Source organism: Schistocerca serialis, chromosome 5, assembly GCF_023864345.2.
Source record: "Schistocerca serialis cubense isolate TAMUIC-IGC-003099 chromosome 5, iqSchSeri2.2, whole genome shotgun sequence".
NCBI classification, from domain to species: Eukaryota; Metazoa; Arthropoda; class Insecta; order Orthoptera; family Acrididae; genus Schistocerca; species Schistocerca serialis.
This window is the reverse complement of record NC_064642.1, coordinates 24550672-24577027: the sequence shown is the minus strand read 5'-3', so window position 1 is coordinate 24577027 and position 26356 is coordinate 24550672. Positions and strand designations below refer to the sequence as shown.

Genomic DNA, 26356 nt, shown 5'->3' with positions numbered 1-26356 from the left:
TAGATTGATGTCAGCTGATAGGTATTCCTGCTTAAGGGAAGTCTCTCTAACAAGGGAATGACTTTTGACAAAGCTTAGGTATCCGAGTAATGAGGGAATTAGTATATTTCATCAAAATATACAAGGTATTAGAGATAAAGTTAGTGAACTGCTTGTAGATGTTGACTCTGAAATTATTGTTATAACTGAACACTTCTTAAATAAGGAGATAATTCAGAGGCTTCCTTTATCAGGATACAGGTTGGCTGGCAGCTTTTCGAGGAGCTCTTTGCGGTGTGGGGGAGTAGCCATGTATGTGAAAAACGGTATCCCATTTGAGTCAATTGATGTTTCAAAGTACTGCACTGAAAAGGTGTTTGAATGTTGTGCAGGTGTGGTTAAATTTAACGGAGCTAAACTTCTAACTGTTGTTATTTATAGATCCCCAGACTCCGATTTCACAACATTTTTGTTAAAGCTAGAGGAGGTTCTTGGTTCACTTTATAGGAAATACAAAAAGATAGTTATATGTGGTGACTTCAATATTAATTGTATAAGTGATTGTGCAAGGAAGAGGATGGTGGTAGACCTCTTTAATTCATATAATCTTATGCAAACCGTATTCTTTCCAACGAGAGTGCAAGGGCACAGTATAACAACCATAGACAACATCTTTGTTCATTCCTCATTACTAGAAGGGCATTCTGTTAGCAAAAAGGTGAATGGCCTTTCAGATCATGATGCACAAATTTTAACTTTAAAAGATTTTTGTGCTGCAACACGTGTTAAATATAGTCATCAGCTGTTCAGGAAAGCTGATCCAGTTGCTGTAGAGACCTTTGTAAACCTTATAAAGGAACAAGAGCGGCAAGATGTTTATAGCGCTGATACAGTAGACGATAAATATAATGCTTTTCTCAAGACTTTTCTCGTGCTCTTTGAAAGTTGCTTTCCGTTAGAACGTTTAAAACAGGGTACTAGCACAAACAGGCAGCCTGGGTGGCTGACTAGAGGGATAAGAATATCTTGTAGAACAAAGTGGCAATTATATCAAAACGTTAGAAACAGTCAAAATCTAAATGCAGCAGCTCATTACAAACAGCATTGTAAGGTGCTTAAAAATGTTATTAGGAAGGCAAAAAGTAGGTGGTATGCAGATAGAATAGCTAAGTCTCAGGATAAAATTAAAACCATATGGTCAGTCGTAAAGGAAGTGGCTGGTCTGCAGAGACAGGTCGAGGATATAGAATCAGTGCGTAGTGGAAATGTCAGTGTTACTGATAAGTCGCATATATGTACAGTATTTAGTAATCACTTTCTGAATACAGCAGGTGAACTAAATAGAAACCTAGTCCCAACAGGGAATCATATAGCGCTCTTAGAAAAAAGTGTTCCGAGACTGTTACCTGAAATGCTCCTCCATGATACTGACAAGAGGGAGATTGAGTTAATAATTAAATCACTAAAGACCAAGAACTCTCATGGATATGACGGGGTATCTAGCAGAATACTGAAGTATTGTTCTATGTATGTTAGCCCAGTTCTCAGCCATATCTGTAACTTTTCCTTTAGGAGTGGTCGGTTTCCTGACCGATTAAAGTACTCGGTAGTGAAGCCACTTTATAAAAAGGGAGACATTGATAATGTTGACAATTTTAGACCTATTTCTATGCCATCGGTGTTTGCTAAAGTTATCGAGAAGGTTGTATATACAAGGTTACTGGAGCATTTAAATTCACATAATTTGCTGTCAAATGTTCAGTTTGGTTTTAGAAATGGCTTAACAACTGAAAATGCTCTATTCTCTTTTCTCTGTGAGGTTTAGGACGGATTAAATAAAAGGTTGCGAACGCTAGGTGTTTTCTTTGATTTAACGAAGGCTTTTGACTGTGTTGACCACAAAATATTACTGCAGAAGTTGGACCATTATGGAGTAAGGGGAGTAGCTTACAATTGGTTCGCCTCTTACTTTAAGAACAGAAAGCAGAGGGTAATTCTCCGCAATATTGAGAGTGGTAGTGATGTTCAGTCCCAATGGGGCACTGTTAAGTTGGGCGTTCCCCAAGGGTCGGTGCTGGGGCCACTGCTGTTTCTTATTTATATAAATGATATGCCTTCTAGTATTACAGGTGATTCAAAAATGTTTCTGTTTGCTGATGACACCAGCTTGATAGTGAAGGATCTTGTGTGTAATATTGAAACAGTATCAAATAACGTAGTTCATGAAATAAGTTCGTGGCTTGTGGAAAATAATTTGATGCTAATCACAGTAAGATTCAGTTTTTACAGTTTCTAGCTCCCAGTTCAACAAGAACCGATATTTTGATCAGACAGAATAGGCATATTATAAGCGAGGCGGAACAGTTCAAGTTCCTAGGCGTTCGGATAGATAGTAAGCTGTTGTGGAAAGCCCATGTCCAGGATCTTGTTCAGAAGCTAAATGCTACCTTATTTACCATTAGAACAGTATCTGAAATAAGTGACACTTCAACACGAAAAGTAGTCTATTTCGCATATTTTCATACGCTTATGTCGTATGGTATTATTTTTTGGGGTAATTTTTCTGATTCGAAAAGGGTATTTTTGGCTCAAAAACGGGCTGTTCGAGCTATATGTTGTGTAAGTTCGAGAACGTCTTGTCGACCCCTATTCAAAAATCTGGGAATTCTGACATTTCCCTCACAGTATATATTTTCTTTAATGTCGTTTGTTGTTAGCAATATTAGCCTATTCCCAAGAGTTAGCAGCTTTCACTCAGTTAATACTAGGCAGAAATCAAATCTGCATGTAGAATGCACTTCCTTGACTCTTGTGCAGAAAGGAGTGCAGTATTCTGCTGCATCCATTTTCAATAAGCTACCACAAGAACTCAAAAATCTTAGCAGTAGCCCAAACTCTTTTAAGTCTAAACTGAAGAGTTTCCTCGTGGCTCACTCCTTCTATTCTGTCGAGGAGCTCCTGGAAGAGCTGAAAAATTAAGCAAATTCCAGTGTTACATTCTTGACTTTCTTCATTTAAACTTACGACTTGTCACCTGAATATGTTTTTTTATATTTCATTTTATCTGTTTCTAATATCGTGTTATAATTTCATGTATTGATTCGTTCCATGAGCGTGGAGACTTCTCCTTAATTTGGTCCCACGGAACAATAAATAAATAAATAAATAAATCGTACAGAACTGCGAACGGGCGCACGACTGTTGCGAAGTGTCTCCCCTGTGATACGGAGACACTGCGCCTGCGCACGAAGCAGAAGCATGCACGACTCTGCGCTTGCGCGTGCGTCTGCTTGCGTCCTCGAGCAATTGCCGCATGCGCTTTGTGCGCACGAAAAGACTCTATATGCGGCGATATTTCGCCGTATATGTTTAGTGGAAAAACTGTTTTACTACAATTTATCTCATTATATCGTGAGTTTCCACATCCATGGCAACTGCGGTCAAGTACGAAAACAAAACAGCACTGATAGGTATCAAAATGATGGAGGTATAGCACCTTTCCCAGCCAAATATTACGTATGAAAAGGTTATGAGTAAAATAAATATTTTACGCATACAGTCACACACAAGGGGAAGTAGAATGAAATAGAAGAAATCGAAGTACTCGGGTCCTTCCATGGACGATGTAGGCTATATGTTCCTACGTTGTGATATTTTAGTGAACTATCTTTGAGGAATAAGAAGAAGAGAATAAATTTTCCCATGCTTGTGTCTTCTTTTTCAATGTGAGCGCGAAGTAACGCTAAACGAGTTATTGAACGTTTGGCAGTCCATCATCAGGGTCTAAATGTAACATTTCCATTAACGGGTTTTCAACTGTATATTTCTCTCTCATTTTAAACCAATCCCTGGACCAGCGTCTTGATTTCTTCTTCTTCAAAAACAGCGCCAGAGTTGGTATTGTTGTTTTTCTGGTCTTTAGCCCGAACAGTGGTTTCATGCAGCTCTCCACGTTACTTCAAATGCTTTATCTGCATTTGTAGCCATTCCCACTAGTGTCAAAATACAGCATACAGGAAAAGCTTCTGATTCAAAAGTAAGCTTTCTTGGTACGTGAACGAGTCTGTGTGACACATCCGTGGCTAGATAAGAGTGAACTCGACAGACAAATTAGCTCCTTTAGGAGGGCCTCAACAAGTTTTACAGAATTTTATTATCCATTAGAAGAAAGTTAATATAATCATCGGGTTGCAAGAGTAATACTTCCTTTACAAGATATTCAGGGGCAAATCGCTCATTTTAAGCCGTTCCCTGGACCAGAGTCTTCTTCTTCTTCTTCTTCTTCAAACACAGTGCCAAAGTCAACGCCAAAACTGCTTTGTCTGTCATTGTGGTCTATCTCACTACTATCAAAATATTTACGAAGAGCCGGCCGCGGTGGCTGAGCGATTCTAGGCGCTTCAGTCCGAAACCGCGCGACTGCTACGGTCGCAGGTTCGATTGTCCTTAGGTTAGTTAGGTTTAAGTAGTTCTAAGTTCTAGGGGACTGATGATATTAGATTTCATGTCCCATAGTGATCAGAGCCATTTATTTAGGAAGGCGGGAAACGACTGCTTCAAGGTAAGGTTTATCTGCAAACATTGCTGTAGCGCGTACGGGCTTGCTCGGCTAATCCGTGGGTAGATGAGAGCAATTTTGTCACACACGTTTGTTCGTTTACGGCGGTCTGAAGGGGTTGCGCTGACAGCTTTGGTATCTCAGCACTTCAGCTCATCATCCGAATACGGGCGCTCTTTATAACTCCGAAATATCATACCGGTTTGATTTTAGAATCCGGCTGCAGTGCCGACTAGCGCACCACGAGCTACTACTCCGGGAACGCCTGTGCAGTCGAGTATTTGTTAAAGTTCTCAGGCCAATGTTCTGCAGAATATTACTGATGAGAAACGTTACACAAGTTCATAACTGATTCTTTAGTTGATTTCTAATTGTAATTCAGTCGCTGATCATACAGTCGTCTCCTGTCTACGTAACTGCATAACTGCATAAAATGTACACTGGGCATAACAAGTTACAAATTAGCTATTTGCGACACAAATGAATTACCTAGACAGCCATACAGACATCTTCTGTGTCAGTTTTTATACACAATGAGCAATGAACACTCCACGTTCTTTGTGTTATACTACATAAGACAAAATATAAGTAGTGCGATGTGAAATGCTGTTCTGGATGTTAAAAAAGTAAGTATTTAGGTGCTGGACAGGACAAAAATGTCAGTGAGTACTTAAACAGATACAGCCAACGCATGTTCAACAAAAACTCTGAAATTATATTTTTATGTGATCTTGTATATATTTATAACAATTGCTATATACAGTGTTGTGTACCACATCTATATAGATACTCCGCAAGCCGCAGTAAGGTGCATGGCGGAGGGTACCCTGTACCACTACCAGTCATTTTCCCTCCTGTTCCACTCGCAAATAGAGCGAGGGAGAAACGACTGTCTATGTGCCTCCTACTGAGCCCTAATTTTTTGTATCTTATCTGCGTGGTCCTTACGCGCCATGTATTTTGGCAGTAATAGAATCGTTGGGCAGTCAGTTTCAAATGATGGTCCTCTAAATTTTTTCAATAGTGTTTCTCGAGAAGAACGTCGCCTTCCCTCCAGGGATTGTCATCTGAGTTTCTGAAGGATCTCCGTAACACTTAAGTGTTTTTCGAACCTGCCGGTAACAAATCTAGCAGCAACCCGCCTCTGAATTGCTTCTATGTCTTCCTTCAGTCCGACCTGGCGCGGATCCCAAGGACTCCAACAGCACTCAAGAATAGGTCGCACCAGGGTTCTACATGCGGTCTCCTTTGCAGGTGAACCACTCTTCCCTAAAATTCTCCCAATAAAGCGAAGTCGATCATTCGCCTTCCCTATCACATGCTGGTTCCATCTCATATCGCTTTGCAACTTAACGCCCAGATATTTAAATGACTTGACTGCGTCAAGTAGGACACTAATAATACCGTATCCGAACGTTACAGGTTTGATCTTCCTACTCATCCGCGTTAACTTACATTTTTCTACACATACAGCTAGCTGCCATTCATCACAGCAACTAGAATTTTGTCTAAGTCTTCTTGTGCTTTCCCACAGCCACTCAAATTCGACACCTTACCGTACACCATGGCAGCAGACTGCTGCGCACCCTGTTCGCCAAATCATTTCTGTATACAGAGAACAACAGCGGTCCCACCCAACTTCGCTGGGACGCTCCTGACGATACCCTTGTCCCTAATTAACACTCGACGTCGAGAACAACATACTGGGTTCTGTTACTTAAGAAGTCTTCGAGCCACTCACATATCTGTGAACTTATTCCATATGCTCGTACTTTCGCTGGCAGCCTGCAATGGGGCACGGTGTCAAATGGTTTCCGGAAATCTATGAATAATGGATCTGCGTGTTACCTTTCACCCATAGTTAGCAGTATATGATGTGAGAAAAGGGCAATCTGAGTTTCGAACGAGCTATGCTTTCTGATTTGTGGGCATAAGTTTCTCAGTCTCAAGAAAGTTTATTATATTCGGACTTACTTTCTTGCTTTTTCGTGTCCGGAAACCAGCTCACAATCCTTCAGCCCAGAGTAGGGCCACGTCCAAGGCTTCCTTCTTGTCCAGCCATAAATCGTCTGGGTTGCGCATGTAAGGGCAGTTTGGGTAGGCGAGCAGATGTTCCGTATCCTGCACAGCGTCACAGTCACACTTACCATCAGTAGCTCCAAGAGCCCACCTGATCATATTTGTATTCACTGGGGCCACCACTGTCCTTATTCGGTTCAGTGTCCTCCATGTCTTCCTGTCTGTGCTGAATCCGCTGGGCACTTCCTGTGCACGTGGCTGGTGGTTCTTCTGTTATCATGGCTAAGAATCTTTTACGGGATTTCAATTGGCCGGGTTTAGACTCACTGCCAAAAAGGGGATACCGATGGTCAAGAGTTTGTCTGGGCCTCTCTCTGACTTCATGTGTTGCTCTCCTTGAGTTGGGGTTCGCAAACCCGGCAGCTCTATATAGTTCTGGTAGGGAAATAGGTTTCATGCATTCCGTTGTTAATCTACATGTTTCATTAAGACTTATGTCGACCTTCTTTGCATGGGTTGATCTAGACCTGGGCAGGCATACTCGACTGTAGAGAAGCCTAAGGCTTGTGCGGTGGTTCTTAATATGGAAGGTTTAGCACCCCATTTGCTGTTAGATAGCTTCCGCAGAATATTATTTCTGGCAGTTACCTTTTTTGGCGCGTCTTTTCGCAATGGTGCCTGTATGTCAGTTTTCTGTCGAGCACCACGCCCAGGTAAGTTGATCTGTCGGTATTGTCCAGTGTGGTATTCTTCCAAGAGACGTTAAGTTTACCGTTAGCTTGCCAGAATCGAAGGTGGAAGGCGCTGACTTGTGTTTTGGACGGGTTTGGCTTAATAAAGTTGTTTTTATAATACTCTGACATTTCTCTAAGAGCTTTCTCCAGCTTCTGTTCTACATGCTGTAATTGCCAAGTCATCTACATACAGAAAATGAATATTTTGTACGCTTAGGCGTCGGTTGGTCGTTGGTGTACAGATTAAACAGGCAGGGCGCCAAAATGCTTCCTTGGGCCAGACCATTTTTATGATTTCTCCATCTGTTCTTTTTCCCATAGAGTACAACATAAGATTGTCTATTTTGTAATAGGGACTCGATAATCTTAACAAATTGATAGTCTGTTAGTTCATTATAGAGCAACAGCCTGCGCTTAATTGTATCATATGCAGAGCTAAGGTCGACCAGGGCTATCCCTGTTTTCTTTTTATTTTCGTATCCTTCGTCTATGTCTCCTGTTAAGCATGCAATTTGGCTAGTGAATGAGTTTCCAGGTCTAAAACCAGCTTGTTAAGGAATAATTTCATCTCAATAGAGTCTGTCACACGATTTAAAATTAGTCTCTCATACAGTTTGTAAAGACGACACAGGAGAGATACTGGGCTAATTTGGTGAATCAGGTGCCTTCCCGAGATTTAAGAGAGCCACTATCCTTGCCTTCCTCCACATCTTGGGAATCTTGCACGTTCTGCGACACTGGTTGAAAAGTCTCAGGATCCAGTTCTTTGTGCCTGGTCCAAAGCGTTTGATCTGCTCCGTGCACATGTCATCCACCCCAGCTGCTTTGCCGCGTTTGATACTGCTGAGACCCTTGTTGAATTCCCTCATTGTAAAGGGTGTTAAAAATCTATTAGTTTCTGATTCTAAAGTCCTGTTAATTTTTACTCTCTGTTGTTTTGTATCAGTCTTTGCAATCAGGTGCAGTTGATGAGCCACTTGATTAGGTGTTACGGCGGGAGACTGTTTGGGCCCATTTGGGTTTTCGTCAAGTTTTTTAATAAGATTTCGGGCTATTTTGGAGCTGAGTGTCATATCCATCCTCTCCAGGGTATCCATCCATCTTTTCTGCGAGCTTCACTTAGCATTTGCATCAAAGCCGTACCACATGGTATTGTTTCTTGATTAAAGGTGTCCTTTCGGTATAATTCCTCGTACTTTGCTAGGAGATGTCTGGAGTCATGTGTGAGACCTGGGATGTACTGCTGTCGACAGCCTCGTGGTATACGTTGTCTGGAGATTCTCTGTAGCATTCGCACAAATGCCTAGTAGTGCTTTGGGGTTGGGGCGAGGTTTCCTAAGGCTTCATCCAGTTCCTCTGCGAAAGTTTCCCAACTGGCCTTTTTAAAATTAAATCTTCTGTGAAACGGTACTGTAGTGGTTTCGACTGCTGTAAACACCTGCATCCCTATTGGTCTATGCTGTGTTCGAGGTACAGGTTGATATACTACTTTAGTACAACAATCTACACCCATAGTACAGCAATCTTTTATGTTTGAACTGGTAATGCAGTTGTTGACGTTTCCATATTTTACTTGTGAAGGAGGGGGGAAGTTTTGGATCGTGGAGGATACTGAGGTTTCTTGTTTCTATCCATTCCTCCAACAGGTGTCTCGTCTGTTTCACTATATCCCCAAGTGGTGCTGTGGCAGTTAAAATCTCCTACTATGAATTTGGTGTTCTGGTTTGTGGAGTTTTTTGGCTAGGTGAAAGTAAATTTTTTTCCTGGAGGTTTATACTCGGATGTTACTGTAAAGTTTCCAATTTCAACTGTTAATATTTCGATATCATTGGCTGTAGATTTTCCAACAAAAGTCACTGTCATCTCAGGTCTAACGAATATGGAGGTGCCGTGTTTAGGATGTGGTGCTTCCACAGCTAGTCGCATTCCTTGTATTTCAGGTGCGTTTGCTTCTGCGGCTCTGTGGGTTTCTTGGATGCAAAACACATCCCATTTATGAGTCTGGCAAAGTTCCGATAAGATGTCTTGTTTGTTGTTTGTAAAATGGTTCAAATGGCTTTGAGCACTATGGGACTTAACTGCTGAGGTCATCAGTCCCCTATAACTTAGAACTACTTAAACCTAACTAACCTAAGGACATCACACACATCCATGCCCGTAGCGGTCGCGCGGTTCCAGACTGTAGCACTGATGACGTTGCTGTAGAATGTTCTCGCGGAAGCTCCTTCCTTGTCCCAAATTCGAACTGAGAATATGTTCAAGGATTCTGCAGCAAATAGAAGTTAGGGACATTGGTCTGTAATTTTGCGGGTCCGCACTTTTATCCTTCTTATATACTGGAGTCACCTGTGCCTTTTTACAGTAACTTGAAACTTTGTGCTGGGAGAGAGCTTCACGAAAAATGCTAGCTAGGTAAGAAGCCAATGCCGTTTTCGGGCACTTATTAACAAATACGAGGGTTAACTCCTGTGTAGATATTTCACCGCTAAATACAAGACGACAACAACTCCCGCTTCAAAATGAACACTGGTGAACATAAACTGAGAGCGATTTTTCTCCACTAAGTGTCCTGAACTAGCCTCACATTGAATTTTGTTAATAGGGGGACGCAGACACTGGTGTGTGCCTCACGAAGCACAGGACAATAAAGACGACTTGAGAAATCCCCGTAGTTTAGCATAATCCTTATTACATTTAAAACATTTTTTCTTGTGTTAGTTCTGTTGAGGCAAAGATTTGGTGATACCATATCTTGAAATATTGTGTAATGACTTACCTTTTAACTATTTTCATATTTCGTCCGCAAGCCTCATCCAGATAACTGAACTGCAATAAGCAGATGACAAAGCTTCACCACCTCAGACAGCCGCAAAGTTGCAGTTGTTTATAAATTGTATCAGCAGTATATGCAAATAGTTTAGCCTGACCATCGTTATACCGGAAGCAAAGGTACTCGCACAACCGACTCCTGCAACTGCCTTTCCGGATTTGGTTGCTCTGTTTGGGGAAGGGTGCCAAACGGCGAGGTCTTCGGTCCCATTGGATTGGAGAAGGATGGGAAGGAAATCGGCCGTGCTTTTCCAAAAGAACCATCCCGGCATTTGCCTGAAGCGATTTAGGGAAATCATGGAAAACCTAAATCATGGTGGCGGACGCGGGTTTGACCTCTCGTCCTCCTGAATGCGAGTCCAGTGTGCTAACCACTATGCCACAAGCTCGGTCCTATTCCGGATTTCAGTACCTGTGTTTGCAGTACACATTTGGAACAAGTAGATCACTTTATCTGTCTAGGAAATATATTATCAGCTAACTGTTCATCGGAAAAGAACGTGGAAAACACAATACTTTCTGATCACGTCGCTTCTACACGTCTCGGAAATCATCTTTTTGAAAAAAGACTTGACATTAAACAACAGATTGATAATTTTTCGAACAGTTGTTGTTTCTGCCCTACTCTATGGTTGTGAAACCTGCACGCTATAACCCCGTGATCTGAAGAAACTCAATTGCTTTCACCAACAGAAGCTTCGATATATTAAGAGCATCAAATGGTATGACTTCACATTAAACAAAACTCTTCTAGCGAAGGCGTAGATGTGCCGTAGAGATACCATCGATATTGGTCACCAACTTAAATGAATTGGGCGTCTCCAGAGGATGAAAAATTAGCCAAGCGCAAGTAGGCCTCGAGCACTAAAGGTTTCGTACAAACTTAGTCATTTATATGCACTGAAGAGGCAAAGAAACTGGTACACCATTCTAATATCGTGGAGGACTCCCTCGAACACGCAGAAGTGTCGCAACACGACGTGGCATTGACTCGACTAATGTCTGAAGCAGTGCTGGAGGAAATTGACACCGTGAATCCTGCAGGGTTGTCCATAAGTCCGTAAGAGTACGATTGGGTGGCGATCTCTTCTAAACGGCATCCCAGATATGCTCAATAGTTTTCATGTCTGGGGAGTCTGGTGGCCAGTTGAAGCGATTAAACTCAGACGAGCGTTCCTAGAGCCACTCTCTAGCAATTCTGTACGTGTGGGGTGTCGCGTTGTCCTACTGGAATTGTCCAAGTCCCTAGGCATACACAATGGACACGAATGGATGCAGACGATCGGACATGATGCTTACGTACGTGTCATCTGTCAGAGTCGTATCTATACGTATCAAGGGTCTCATATTACTCCAACTGCACACGCTCCACACCATTACAGAGCCTCCACTAGCTTTAACAGTCCCCTGCTGACATACAGTGTTCATGGATTCATGAGGTTGTCTCCATACCCGTACAAGACAATCCGCTCGATACAATATGAAACGAGACTCGTTCGACCGGGCAGTGTGTTTCCAGTTATCAACAGTCCAATGTCGGTGTTGACGGGCCGAGGCGAGACGTAAAGCTTTCTGTCGTGTTGTCATCAAGGGTACACGAGTGGGCCTTCGGCTCCGAAAGCCCATATCGACGAGGTTTCGTTGAATGGTTCGCACGCTGGCATTGCTGATGGCCCAGTGTTGAAATGTGCAGCAACTTGCGGAGGGGTTGCACTTCTGTCACGCTGAACGATTCTCTTCAGTTGTCGTTGGTCCCGTTCTTGCAGGATCTCTTTCCAGCCACAGCGATGTCGGAGATTTGATCTTTTACCGGATCCCTGGTATTCACGGTACACTCGTGAAATGGTCGTACTGGAAAATCCCCACTTCATCGCTACCTGTGTCTCATCGCTCGTGCGCCGACCATAACACCACATTCAAACTCACTTAAATCTTGATAACCTACCATTGTAGCAGCAGTAACCGATCTAACAACTGCGTCAGACACTTCTTGTCTTATATAGGCATTGCCGACCGCATCGCAGTATTCCGCCTGTTTACCTACCTCTGTATTTGAATACCCATGCCTATACCTGTTTCTTTGCCGCTTGTGTGTATGTATGTAGTTCATCCATCCTGGGAACCGAGAATATCAACAATTTTGCCTGTCATTGTTGTTGATACTGGTAAGATTTTGGTCCCGACAATTCCAAGATCGTACCAAAATCTTTACAATAGCTGCTCAGACTAGCCCGGATACACAAAAACGAACAGGCAGGGGACTTCATTTTATATACGAAAAGAGAGAAAATTTAATAAAACATTTTATTTAGTTACTAAAACAAGAGTAAAATTTAATGAGTGTTCAAATGACAAAAGATATTTTTATATGATATAATTACAGTTTAACAAGTTTCAGATTTTTTGCTCTACTTGTACTGTGAAACCTTGCTTCTTGTGAAGATTCATGATCCTAGGTCAACTGGAAGCACCCTAAAAGTCTTGATGAGTGAGTTTTCGAGTATCAAAATGTGTGACATAAATGGGCGTAGCTTTTGACCGCATTGACTTAGAGGCTTACACTTTTTACGTCGCCAAAAGACCACGGTAAATGACATAAATATGAACTTGATGTGCGACATTGTTCCAGAGAAAAAGGGTGTTGGCAGACTAACCGACAGACGGATAAAAAGTGACAGAAAATATTTTTTCGTCTTATACAATTACAAATTAACAATCTTCGTATTTTTTTCCTTTACTTTTACTGTGAAACCTTGCTTCTGACCAAATTCCATTATTCTAGCTCAACGATAAGTACCTTGTGATCAGTGAGTTTTCATCAAACTATCAGACATAAGTGGCCGCATCTTTGATTGAAGTGACTTGGAAGATTAAAAATTTTACACTGACAAGGGACCGTAGACCTTAATACGTGATATAAATTTGAACTTGATACGTCAACGCGCGAATGAGAGAAAGGATTCTTAACGGTCGGACAGACAGGAAAACAGACGGACGAACATCAAAGGGATTCCACAGGCTGTTTCCGGAAGAGCGTGCAAAAATGTAACAGGACAGGACTTTGAGAATGCTCCACTGAACAAGAACTTGAGGTAGGTCGTCGAGCAGATGCGCAAAACTATAGACCTATATCTCTGACGTCAATCTGTTGTAGAATTTTAGAACATGTTTTTTGCTCGAGTATCATGTCGTTTTTGGAAACCCAGAATCTACTATGTAGGAATCAGAATGGATTCCGGAAACAGCGATCGTGTGAGACCCAACTCGCTTTATTTGCTCATGAGACCCAGAAAATATTAAATATAGGCTCCCAGGTAGATGCCATTTTCCTTGACTTCCGGAAGGCGTTCGATACAGTTCCGCACTGCCGCCTGATAAACAAAGTAAGAGCCTACGGAATATCAAACCAGCTGTGTGGCTGCATTGAAGAGTTTTTAGCAAACAGAAAACAGCATGTTGTTATCAATGGAGAGACGTCTACAGACGTTAAGGTAACCTCTGGCGTGCCACAGGGGAGTGTTATGGGACCATTGTGTTTTCACAATATATATAAATGACCTAGTAGATAGTGTCGGAAGTTCCATGCGGCTTTTCGCGGATGATGCTGTGGTGTACAGAGAAGTTGCTGCATTAGAAAATTGCAGCGAAATGCTTGGTGCATGGAGTGGCAACCGACCCTTAACATAGACAAAGGCAATGTACTGCGAATACATAGAAAGAAGGATCCTTTACTGTATGATTATATGATAGCGGAACAAACACTGGTAGCAGTTACTTCTGTAAAATATCTGGGAGTATGCGTACGGAACGATTTGAAGTGGAATGATCATATAAAATTAATTGTTGGTAAGGCGGGTACCAGGTTAAGATTCATTGGGAGAGTCCTTAGACAATGTAGTCCTTCAACAAAGGAGGTGGCTTACAAGACACTCGTTCGACCTATACTTGATTATTACTCATCAGTGTGGGATCCGTACCAGGTCGGGTTGACAGAGGAGATAGAGAAGATCCAAAGAAGAGCGGCGCGTTTCGTCACAGGGTTATTTGGTAACCGTGATAGCGTTACGGAGATGTTTAGCAAACTCAAGTGGCAGACTCTGCAAGAGAGGCGCTCTGCATCGTGGTGTTGCTTGCTGTCCAGGTTTCGAGAGGGTGCATTTCTGGATGAGGTATCGAATATATTGCTTCCCCTACTTATACCTCCCGAGGAGATCACGAATGTAAAATTAGAGAGATTCGAGCGCGCACGGAGGCTTTCAGACAGTCGTTCTTCCCGCGAACTATACGCGACTGGAACAGGAAAGGGAGGTAATGACAGTGGTGCGTAAAGTGCCCTCTGCCACACACCGTTGGGTGGCTTGCGGAGTATAAATGTAGATGTAGATGTAGGTACCTGGGGTCGGAGAAGCCAGCTTAAGGAGATATGGAAGTAAATTTGTCTACCGCTTTGTCTATCATTACTGTTTTCCAGCTTATTTACAACTAACATGGGTACAAGTTTACACGTACTGTGCTGTTTATTTACATGTACATTCCTTATTTCCCCGGCCATCCTGATTTAGGTTTTCCATGATTTCCCTAAATCGCTCCAGGCAAATGCCGGGATGGTTCCCTTGAAAGGGCACGGCCGACTTCCTTCCCCGTCCTTTCCTTATCCGATGAGAGCGATGACCTCGCTGTCTGGTCTCCACCCCCAAACATCCCAACCCTTTATTTCCCGCAAGGAAACAAGGACAAGCCCGATTACTAGGAAGTCATGATGCAGGTTTTGTTTACTTTACTTGTCCATAAGTTGGCTCTGTTGTATCTTATTTTCACTGTCCCATGACAGAACAGTGCTATGAATCAACGTCGGACCCATTCAGAGACGTACGGTACTGTACGATGGAGTAGTACCGGTACATTATTCCCTGGTCGCTGGATTGGAAGCGGAGGTCCTATTCCATGGCCTGCGAGGTCACCTGACCTCAATCACCTTGATTATTTCCTACGGGGATATGTAAAGTCACTTGTGTAGGAGACCCCAGTGGACACAGAGATGGAGTTAGTTGCCAGAATTGTGGCTGTCTGTGATGTCATTCGAAACACACCAGGGATATTTGTCAGGGTGCGTCAGAAACTTTTTCTCCGATGTCATTCTTGCATTAAAGTTGATGACAGTTTCAGCACATTTTGTAAAGCACAGTACAAACCGTATGTTCGTCGTGTCAATGATGGTATTTGCAGTTATCTAATGTAAATAAAAAAGAACACAGTAATGTGATTTTATTCCTATTATCTCCTTAAGCTGGATTTTCGGACCCAGGTTCGCTCCCTCAAACTGTTCAGTGGTGCATTCTCTATGTCCTGTTATATTTTTGCACGCACTTATGGAAACACCCTGTATAAGTGTTTTCCGTTTTTACACACTGAGCACGAAACCGTGAAAGCGAGACTTTCTCGGTAATTTCTGAGTAGTGAAGTGAGCACAGGTAGGAGGACCCGTGGTGCTCCTCTGAAGGTATGTAAGAATCAATACAAGAAGATTCCGGAGAATCTAAACATTGACCCGAGTAATTGGTCCGCCATAGCAGAAGATCGTACCCATCCCCCCCCCCCCCCCCCTACTTCAGCTGCCGCTTCGCATTTGAAGAAGGACTGTGAAAAACTGGAAGAAAAATTAGAGATGCAAGCTTCGCCAGGCACGCCTTCTTCCATCTGTTATGTGTAACCTATGTGGCCGCATGTTTCATGCCATGATTGGTCTGCTGAGCCACCAGAGGGGTCTCCACAGCCGACCTGCGATGCAGTAAAGGAAAGACAGCACACAATGAAAACTCGGTACGACTACGAGCCGACAAACGGGATGTTTCAGTCTTCTTTCCAACGCTGTTTACTGTACAGTGTAATGAAGTTATGAAAGTCTTTTGCAGATATGCCTGTGTTAATATCGCATCCTTTGCATGTATGACTGCTGTTTCATTGTATCTGGCTAAATAGCCTTCATTGATCTGGGTCGGTTGTATGTGTAACCTTTCCCAGTTGCATTCAGTAAGCTGCTCTGTGGCGTCGGTGGTGAAATTGGTCACAAATATCCCCTGACTTTTAGTTTCCTTTTCCTGAAACGCAGAGAGAGAGTGAGTAACAACAGAAATTTGTACCGATCGATGTCGTATATCCCCTCCAGGAAAAGCTCTCCTTGGCCACTTCTTGTTCCATTCGACAATTATGCAGCTAGTTAGTTATATGTAGCACAAATCATTAACGAGAAATATCGCAATGTTGTAGACCGAGGTTCTGCATAGTCTGTTAACATAATACATTTTTATACTTATTTACACACTGCTCGTTAAAGATCAGTATACTTAACTTTGCTCATGTACGCCTGTTATTCTCTTTGGCTAACAAATGAATAGTACTTTTTATATAGGGTATTCAGAAGAAACATCCTCAGTGTATTTTTAAACAGAGCTTTGTTGTACATCGGACATTTTGTGATGGAATTAGGTAAAATGTGTAAAAATTAACATTTATTGATTTTTATTTGCTTATTTATTTATTGTCAATTTTGTTCAGAGCAATTGAAAGCGGATGCATGGGCAGCAATTAACGGAATCTCCGATAGAAATCGCTATAGAGGTTCTGTGGAGACAACCAGAGATTTGTTTTAGCAACGCGATGATAAAATACGGGGTAGGAATATCTATGGAATGGAATGGTCTACTGAGCATGTTGCCAATATCAGACTGTGGTTGTTACGTGCCGTTTGTATGACTGCTTTTTTTACGTTTTGTGCCGAGTCCGAAACATTAACAGTACCCGCACTCACCATGTTTGTACACATTACACAACAGTGGTCCTGAATTATCGCTGCTACGGGAGAAAACAAAAGTTCGGCAAAGGAGGGAAAGCTAGTTTTCATTGGTAAGTACTACAAACGTCTGATCATAGTAAGGAGCGCTCTATGTGTTGTTAATAACAGGACATAAAGTAATCAAGACATTAATTGTAGGGCTAATTTTTGTGACTATGTCCATAAATTTAATAAACCGGTGCCAGATAAATTCAGCATATAGACTGGGCCAATGATGCTAGGCATCGTAACCAATTGAAAACATTCAGGTAATCTTGTTTGTTTGTAATAATTATAGAGACAAATACCAGAGTCCGTTGCTGCATTTTTTCAGATAATTATTGATACAGATACCAGAGTGCACTGCTATTAGATCAGACCTCTCTGACAGTGTTGATCTTAATTTGTTTTGAATATTTTTTTCTACTGAAAAAAGGGTTTTTGCTTTAAAAGCATGGTACAAAGGGCGATTATAATTTAATAATAAACTAATGCAACAGTGTAGGGAAACCTTTTGAGAAAAGTGGATTTACATAGGATTGTCACAGGTGGTGACGTAGTGTGATGAAACAAAGCTTAGAAGTTATACAGAGCCCAAAAATCTCCTAGTAGCTTATCTCTCAAACAGTATATTTTCAGAAATTCTGTGCGGAGAATTTTACGTAAGCCCAAACTGAAACGCATTCGAAGACACTGGTTCTAATAAACGACTGAGTAAACAAGTGTGCTTAAGCGTTCCAGGTCGTCTGATGAAATGTATCAGCAAATATGGAAAACGATTAGTGAAAGAATATTATAAATAATACTGTAGCTTCAGTAAAGTGTCCAGTTACATCGGAATTCCAACTGCTCTGTATTCAATTAGGTTACGGTGTGATAGCTCCATTTTCGATATTTTTCGGGACACTTTCATTTTGATGTACTAGGAAACCATTTGCAAAGACACAGCAGAATACTTTACTAAAACAGCGATTCCTTAAAATGTACAAATGTAGTATAAAATTAGGAAACAGCGTCGGCTCTACCTTCTTCTCGTCTAACAATTGCGACATATGACCTGTGACTACCGTCGCAAACGAGTGAACGCGTCTACGATCCTCTCTTCAAATCTTTAAGCGGAGTTCACCCTACATAGCTATTTGAAATTATTAACATGCCAATGCAATACGTGTACAAAATCCACGGTACTTTTCAACAGAATCTGTTAAACCTGGCGACGCCACGACATTTAAAAACTTCAAAATGCTTACGGACAAAACTTACACTACAGCATAGCTACGTAGCTTTTGGAAGTCTGCGTATGTTGGCGACGAAAATGCTGTCCTCCGCATTGAATATTCATTCCAGAGATGTTAATGCTCTATGCGATGAAACATTTACGCTGTATGAGCACACAGCTATTAAAGTAAAACACGGAAGTTAATTAGTGTTATATGGAATTAAATTGTACCACGAATAGAACATCAAACATCGTATGTTACTTACGCAGATTAATAAATGATACAAATTATTAGACGCTGTCTAGAAATACCACAACGTCAGAGCATCTACCAAACTTCACAGATACGTAACAAAATACGTAATAAAGTGCACCTACATCAAAAAACTTTTTGTTGCTAGTAAATGAAACCAATAAATCAACTAACAGTTTTCATATTATATTTCCTAGAACTTACGCGGTGCTCGAAGACAACTGAAAGTTTTTCACATCAAGATGGCATCACTGAGAATTGACAACTGCAGTTAACAAGCTCGTTTCATTACCCATAAGAAATGCTGATGGCTTTTATTTCTTGCCGTCGGACCGTAAGTGTTAATTCACGTCCATAATTGAAGTAATTAGTAGCGTATCTAGCATTAAACGTTGTCGCTGAATGTCACAGCAGAGACGGTTGCTGTTTTCGTTAGTAGTTTGAAAAGTAGTTAGTTATTATTTTTAACTGTTTCTAAGATACTCCTTGCACATACCAGAGAATTTTTCGTAATTGTGTGCTCATAGAGTAGCAAATATTTATTCCGTACAGACTTATTCAAGATCTAAAAATCAAGCATCAGAATTGTGCTGTGACGCTTCGGAGCTCACAGTCGTAAGTTTCATTCTCTAACGCTGGAGTCGTAAACAGTTAAAGCAGTTAGTGTCATTTCAGTTGGGGCCTTACAACCTCGACAAGCATTTTCTTCTGCTTTACGTAATTGCATGAGTGTAAATAAGACATATCTACGGATCGATATGATAACGTACTCGGCTTCCTAAACTCAGGTTGATCACCTGACCGCCCGCATCTCGTGGTCGTGCGGTAGCGTTCTCGCTTCCCAGGCCCGGGTTCCCGGGTTCGATTCCCGGCGGGGTCAGGGATTTTCTCTGCCTCGTGATGGCTGGGTGTTGTGTGCTGTCCTTAGGTTAGTTAGGTTTAAGTAGTTCTAAGTTCTAGGGGACTGATGACCATCGATCTTAAGTCCCATAGTGCTCAGAGCCATCTGAACCATATTTTTTTGATCACCTGACATTTGTGTTGGCCTCGCATAACCTGCTGATGACTCTTAAATTTTTATATAGTAATATCCGACCCAATAATAACAAAATGAAACAAAAGAAAGAGTTCCCCGTCCTGCTTTCTCAGTTCATTATTATTTTACATCATTGACCAATTATTCGAAGAAAACAAGTACTTATTTACGCATACCTTTTTGGGGCGAAGTTATATTTTAACACTAGTAGCGAAGGTATATTTTCTGCCTCCTAGTGTTGTAACAAGGAATATCATTACTCACTTTAATTATGGATAAATTAATTCTAAGATTTCAGATCGCAGTAAATGTACCATGAAGTTTCAGTTAAAACTCCGTACTTTTATAACCACAAAGTATTATTTTTGTAACAAGTTTTGGACAGTGAAAAGTTACGTTCAAAGATAAAGTCATCCAATAATGTTATTCAGTAGTATATTAGTGACTAAAGACGAATAAACCGCATTAATTTAACGATATCTAAAAAAGATTTTATCCCTGGCACATACATTAATATTCACACAGCTTGACATTTTCCAGTTTCATCAAACAGTCATTTTCAGAGTAGTATAAAACATGAAGGTGACAACTGATAGTTCACAACGAAAATAAGACCTGAATGCTAGATAGGCCTATTCATCTGAAAATGACCATTCAATATTGATGAGACTGATCAACATACATACATACCACTCTGACTGCATCCTGGAATTAAAACAGTAAATAACTTTCTCATTCTCCGTACTTCTCCAATTTTTTTATGTTTTTTGTCTTTTTTTTTGTAAATATATCAATCACAGGTGTCTGCAGCACGATTATATCAGCATATTTCATAAAACGTAATGATTTACTTGACACCAGGACTTGCAGTGACACAATGTTTGTAAGCTGCAGTAGCTAACTGTTTAACACTCTCCGTAATAAGTTCCTTCCATTTCAAATGGCTAACTGTATGAAAACTTAGAAATGTACAACATTCTGCTTTATCTGTTAACTAGTGAACATTTAAATTCATTATTAGTACCGTACCCAATGATCTGTATAATCGAATATATTATGCCTCTCCTTAGTTGGGGCAGAAATAATTTGCTCATATCTATTCTAACAACCTACGAAAACTATTAACCACGTATTTTGTTGCTGAATGTATGTCTTGATTGACTGGAATAGTCGTGTTATCTGCAAAAAGTGACGATAGTTCTAGTTTTCTATTACCGCATATATTGTGTTTACGAACTTTCATAAGCTTTTCTTGGGAATTTTTTTGAGTGCCAACATATAAGGAGGAGCATTCAGCTGAAATGCCGTAGTAATCTGGCAGTTAAAACCTTGGACTCACACACGCACGTACACACTCAAGTTACACAAAAGAAAAATTATTGTATCGTGGTTTGTGGTTTGTAAGTCTAAGCCAAACTGTCGTCACATGCAATAACAAAAGTAACAATAATCACGTTGGATTATAGGAAATCCTAAGACAAATTTATAGCTGCAGCCAGTAACTTGTCGGGTGTAACTGTTTTTATTTTTCCCGCAACGATCGTCTCTCAAAATATATTTAGTATAATCTCTTTTTATTTATTTGTGTACTTAATTTCAATTAAAAAACGGCGCTAGTGCACGTCAAAAGGTCCCACAGTCAAATAAACATTAATCATTCTCAACTTATAGCAACGGTACTTTTTCTCAGACTAAAAATTATTTTCGCATCCATTTTACTAAATTAGTACTATCTATTTCATTCTGTAAGTTTTATGAGTTAAAAAATATGATAAAAAGATTCATCAAGTTTGAACAGGGATCAACTTTCTCAGTTCAAACCATTTTCTTTATCAAAGTTTGCTGTTTAATATTTTTGATTGTAATGAAAAAGGAAAACGATAGAAAAACCTAATTTCAACATGCTTTAATTTTAACATATACTGAAATGACAAAATCTATCTGTGGAGCTCACCAAGCAGGGACTGCATAGACTGACATTTAAAGTCACGACGTCCATAGATGATTTCGAAAAAAGTCTCACTCTTGCTATCGTTACACTATTGTTATTACCAGACGAAACTACAATCGTCCAGCCATAAATGTGGGTTCTTTGATTACTCTTGGAGATAGCTCCTTGGACTGCAACATACGAAATATTAGTTCGCTTTATTATACGAATGATAAAAAGATTTACTTAATTTAGTACAATCCTTTGCCACAGGAGTGGTTGATAATTTATAACTGTTATTAATTAATGTAGCATCACTTGATACACTAATTAACAAACTGTTCTCTTGAACTACGATGATCGACATTTACAAAAGTACATTTCCATCTTAAATAAATACTTACTCCTACTCGATGATGTTGGGTGCACCAGCCGGGATCACAAAGTAAGACAGAGTACTTCCAAGCTGGGCTCTATACTGACCTCCGTGTGAGGTCGCTGCTGTGCTGAGAGAGGGGATGTGTCTTTAGGAGCATCTCCCATTTGTCGATGTAGAGTGCAGTAAGACATCGCTAATATCTGTCATATCAATGCGCCATGCCGACTCTGGTGTGGTACCGCGATCTCTGGATGATACCACAACTATAACACAGAAAAATGACAGTGATATCAATTTAACAGCTGTTTACAACAGAATACTCAATAGACGGTCTTACTGACATTACCATTACATTACCTCTAGCCGATCACACAGCAATAATCAGAAAGTGAGCTACATTTTACTGCAAAAATTTAAAAATCTTGTGATATATACACTTTTGTTAATACGTACAATACATGCCCTTCTTCCAGTTTTAAACGTTTGACAGTTTACTTTTTTTACAATGAAACATTTTATTATATTAATTTAAATACATTAGTTATACAGTTGCTTTTGTTTAACGAGCATTTCTCCATCAAAATTTTGATCTGAGAAGCAATATTGGAGCTTTCTGATGTCGAAACGTAGAATTAACGTGGCTTTGCTGCGCAAAGCTTTGAGGTGCTCATCTCTCGCGTGTGTGACTCCGTGTCATGCAGATGAAAGAAAAGAAAACAGGACTTCAGTATAATGTCATATTACATATTACTCTGTATTTTATAGAGGATGTAAAGAAATGTAAAATGCTTAGGATGCCTAGTACTACAGTTACATTTTCACCAGTTTTCAAACACTTCTCCTCATAGCTGTCTAAGGTGACACTCACTTAAGGAAATGGAGTCTTACAAAACAGAGACCTTGGAAATCAATGATGACGTGTTCACTGCCGTTAGTTACCGCTCTCAGAGTCCAGCCACGGGGACGAAGTCTCCAGCAAGCGTCGGCTGCAGCGGCGCTATTTCGGACGCATCCCACCGCAGCTGCAGCTGCATCTGCAGCTGCAGCGCCCCGGCCTGCCCTGTGCCACCGTCCACATTTATATCCCGCTGGCGGGCAGGTCACGTGGTCGGCGACAGCGCCGATCGCCTTCTGTTACAGCCAATCAGCCCAATTGAGTTGATCAAGCCGCTGCCAGGCTCGCCTATTCCCCGCCCAGCAGCAGGGGGACGTGGGAAGAAGAGATTTCACTGTCCAATACAGCGCCACGATTACGCTCGGAAGCTAGGGAACGACAATGTGGCACACCCTGTCTTGGACACAATCTAAATCACAGCAGCCATACTACTGAAACAAAGCATGTGTGGTATTTTGGCCCCACGCGTTTTGATGGTTGACACCACCAGCTTCAGATAAGGAATTACGTATTCATATTACTGGAGTTGGTGCAAACCACATACACTATTTCACAGTAGCAAGTGCAGAACTGGTTACAATTCGCATTTTGAGGTAAAGTAAACCCAGAGAAGATGCTGCATACTGCTGTTTGTTGTATGTGCTCTCCACTGTACGGCCGGCCGGGGTGCCCGAGCGGTTCTAGGCGCTACAGTCTGGAACCGCGCGACCGCTATGGTCGCAGGTTCGAATGCCTCGGGCATGGATGTGTGTGATGTCCTTAGGTTAGTTAGGTTTAAGTAGTTCTCAGTTCTAGGGGACTGATGACCTCAGAAGTTAAGTCCCATAGTGCTCAGAGCCATTTGAACCATTTTCCACTGTACGAGAGGTGTTACGCTCTAACAGTGTAGCACTTCAACCTTCACTGAAGACCATATACAACAGATATCCATATGCAGCTTCAAAATACGCTTTGAACTTGGCCTGCTGCTGTGGAAAGGTGTATGTGCTCTACACCAACACCAAGAATATGTATGGATAATTCTACTCCTGAAGATGATGGTCTGAGCCACTGAAACGAGTAGTGGTACGAAATAAACATGTGATTGATTATATTCAACTATCAGTCCCTCCTCATTACGATACCGTCCTTTATGGACAAAATAATTGATTCAGATGTCTGTCCGATGCTCTCGAACAAGAAATTCAGATTTTTCCATACACTTTTGAACCCTAGCATCTTCAGAGACCTGAAATATATTTAAGACAGGATATTTTTTATATGGAGACACTGATAATGTACTTGTAGAAAGGCGTGCGACAGGTTGGTATCTCATTGCTGTGCGGGGCGTCTCCAGACACGTGTTCGGCTTGGAATCTCATTGAATGGAGTAGAATGTCCTTCGGTGATGAGTCCCGCTTCGAACTGAGCCCCGATGACCAACGAAGACGAGTGTGGAGACGCCCAGACGGCGGAGGCGTACCAACCTTATTTTCGTCCGCCACATGGCCTGACAACCGAGAATGATGGTCTAGGGCGTCATTTCTATTCATAACAGGACCCCCTTCAGTTGTCGTCCGGGGCACCCTTGGAGCACAGCGACACACAGACTGTATTATAGTCTCGTTTTGTTGCCCTTCGTGGCAAGCCCTCCTGGGCGTACATTTCAGCAAGATAATGCCCGTACGAACACGACAAGAGTTTCTGCTCCTCGTCTTCGCGTTTGCCAACCCTATCTTCGCCTTCAAGGTCGCCGGTTGTGAGCAGGGCCCTCCAACAAACTTGGGATTTTGACGACCTAACGCTCTAGTTGGACAGAATTTAGCACGATATCCTTCCGGCGGACATCCAAGAACTTCATCAATCAATGCCAAGCCCAATAACTGTTTGCCCAAGGCGCAGAGGTGGACCTACGTGTTATTGACTTGCTCAATTTATGAAGCTCTCTCTCTCTCTCTCTTGAATAAATCATCCATTTTTTTCTGAAATTGTAACCATTTGCTAGTCTGTATATGTTATGCACACATACTGATTTCCACTCCAACCGGATAATTCCTTCGTGATGCGTCGTTTTTTTTTCGTGGAGTACATGTAGATACGAAGAACATACATGTAAAATGTTAATAACGTTTGTTTTATTTAAAAATCATTAACAATATTCAGATAAAAAATTCTGAGGCATTATTTTTCAGCACGCACTCGTGTATAGAAATGTATGACTTATATCTCCATGGTGTCTGATTAACATCTCCATGGTGAAAACAGTAGTTACCTAGTGGCATGTGAAACACCACCCGCTGTTTGGCGAGCAACAGTCGAGTTGGTACTTCACCACTGTCTGGGGGAGTCTATAGACACGTCTTCAGTCTAGAATCTAATTGAGTGGAGTAGAATCGTCTTCAGTGATGAGTTCCACTTCAAACTGAGCTCCGCTGACCAGCGACTTGTTCCATTTGTGAAGCTCTTTCTCTTGAATAAGTCATGCAATTATTTTGTAATTGTAATCATTTGTATATCTGTACATTTACACCACATATACCGAGTTCCGTCCCATTCGGATAATTACTTCGTGGTGTGTCGTTTTTTATGGCTTAGAGTGTACATATGGCCACTCGACCTGTGCCGTGTTGTCCATCTTTCCGAAAAGTGTCATATTTGAGGAGGCCGAACTTGTTCCTGGCCGTTAGCTACGTTTCGGCGATTCCTGCAGCGTGAGTGTCATCTTGTAATGTGATCATCAGCACTGCACGCTTTGTCCTCAGTCCTCGTCCTTTTACGAAGAGGATGGATGATGATGATGATGATGATGATGATAATGATGGTTGGTTTGTGGGGCGCTCAACTGCGCGGTTATGAGCTCCCGTACAAAGTTCCAATTTTTTACTCAGGCCAGCCTCGCCACTGCCATGAATGATGATGAAATTACAAAGAGGAGGTGTAGACGTTGTGCATCAGCCATCGTGACAGTGCTTGGGGAGGGGGGGGGGGCTGTTTAGTGTGGGTTGAGGGGTTGGTTTGTTCTGTGTTGTGGTGTGTGATGCGTTTTGTTATGGTGTGTGTGTGGTTATGCATTCGTGTTTCAGAGTCAAGTGTACCCTTGTCGTTGTGTGTATTTTATTTCGTGTTTGCCTAACCTCAAAGTTTGTTTCCAGTATACCTTGTGGCTTTTGACTGCCTCTCTGCAGACTTGAAATAGGTCGAGCAGTACTGCGGCGACGACCCGTATGCGGTCTTCTTTGAGCACTACTTGGTGGCCGAGGTCGCGGTCTGGTGGAGACGTTGGCTAGTCTAGTCTACGACCTTGATGGGGACGCGTGGCTCGACGGTTGCGGCCTGCTTAGGTTGTTCGGGGCATTTGTAGGAGAGGGCACTTGCCGCACTGTCCTTTTTCTTTGTGTTTGGACAGCGAGATAGGTCGTGAGGCTCACTGTACTTTGGACACTTGGTTTGTTGTGTACAGGTTAAAGTACCTAAAGCAATATTGCTGCTTGGTGGCGGAGGGGGTTCCTGCGGCTCCCACGTTATCTGTTTCCCGGCAGTGTGTTATCACTCTGAACTTCTGGGTGTAGCCGCTATGTTTTATTTGCTTCTAGGCCCTGTTCATGCAGTTGTAGGAGAGCTGAGACGTCCGTCGTGCCTTGGGGTATAGCTTTAAGTAGGAATCCCACTGAGGGATTATTAAGCATCTCCCCCTGATTTGGCACTCGTAAATGT

General features: G+C 41.7%; 1 long non-coding RNA gene across 1 annotated transcript in view; it reads right to left on the bottom strand.

Moving 5' to 3' along the window:
- Positions 1-22801, bottom strand: part of LOC126481564 (uncharacterized) — a 172825-nt gene extending 150024 nt beyond the window's left edge. The window contains exons 1-3 of the long non-coding RNA XR_007587590.1: positions 22668-22801; positions 21873-22031; positions 21414-21580 (exon numbers count right to left, since the gene is read on the bottom strand). This is a non-coding gene — a long non-coding RNA (uncharacterized LOC126481564). The remainder of the gene's footprint in view (positions 1-21413; positions 21581-21872; positions 22032-22667) is intronic.
- Positions 22802-26356: the final 3555 nt, after the last annotated feature.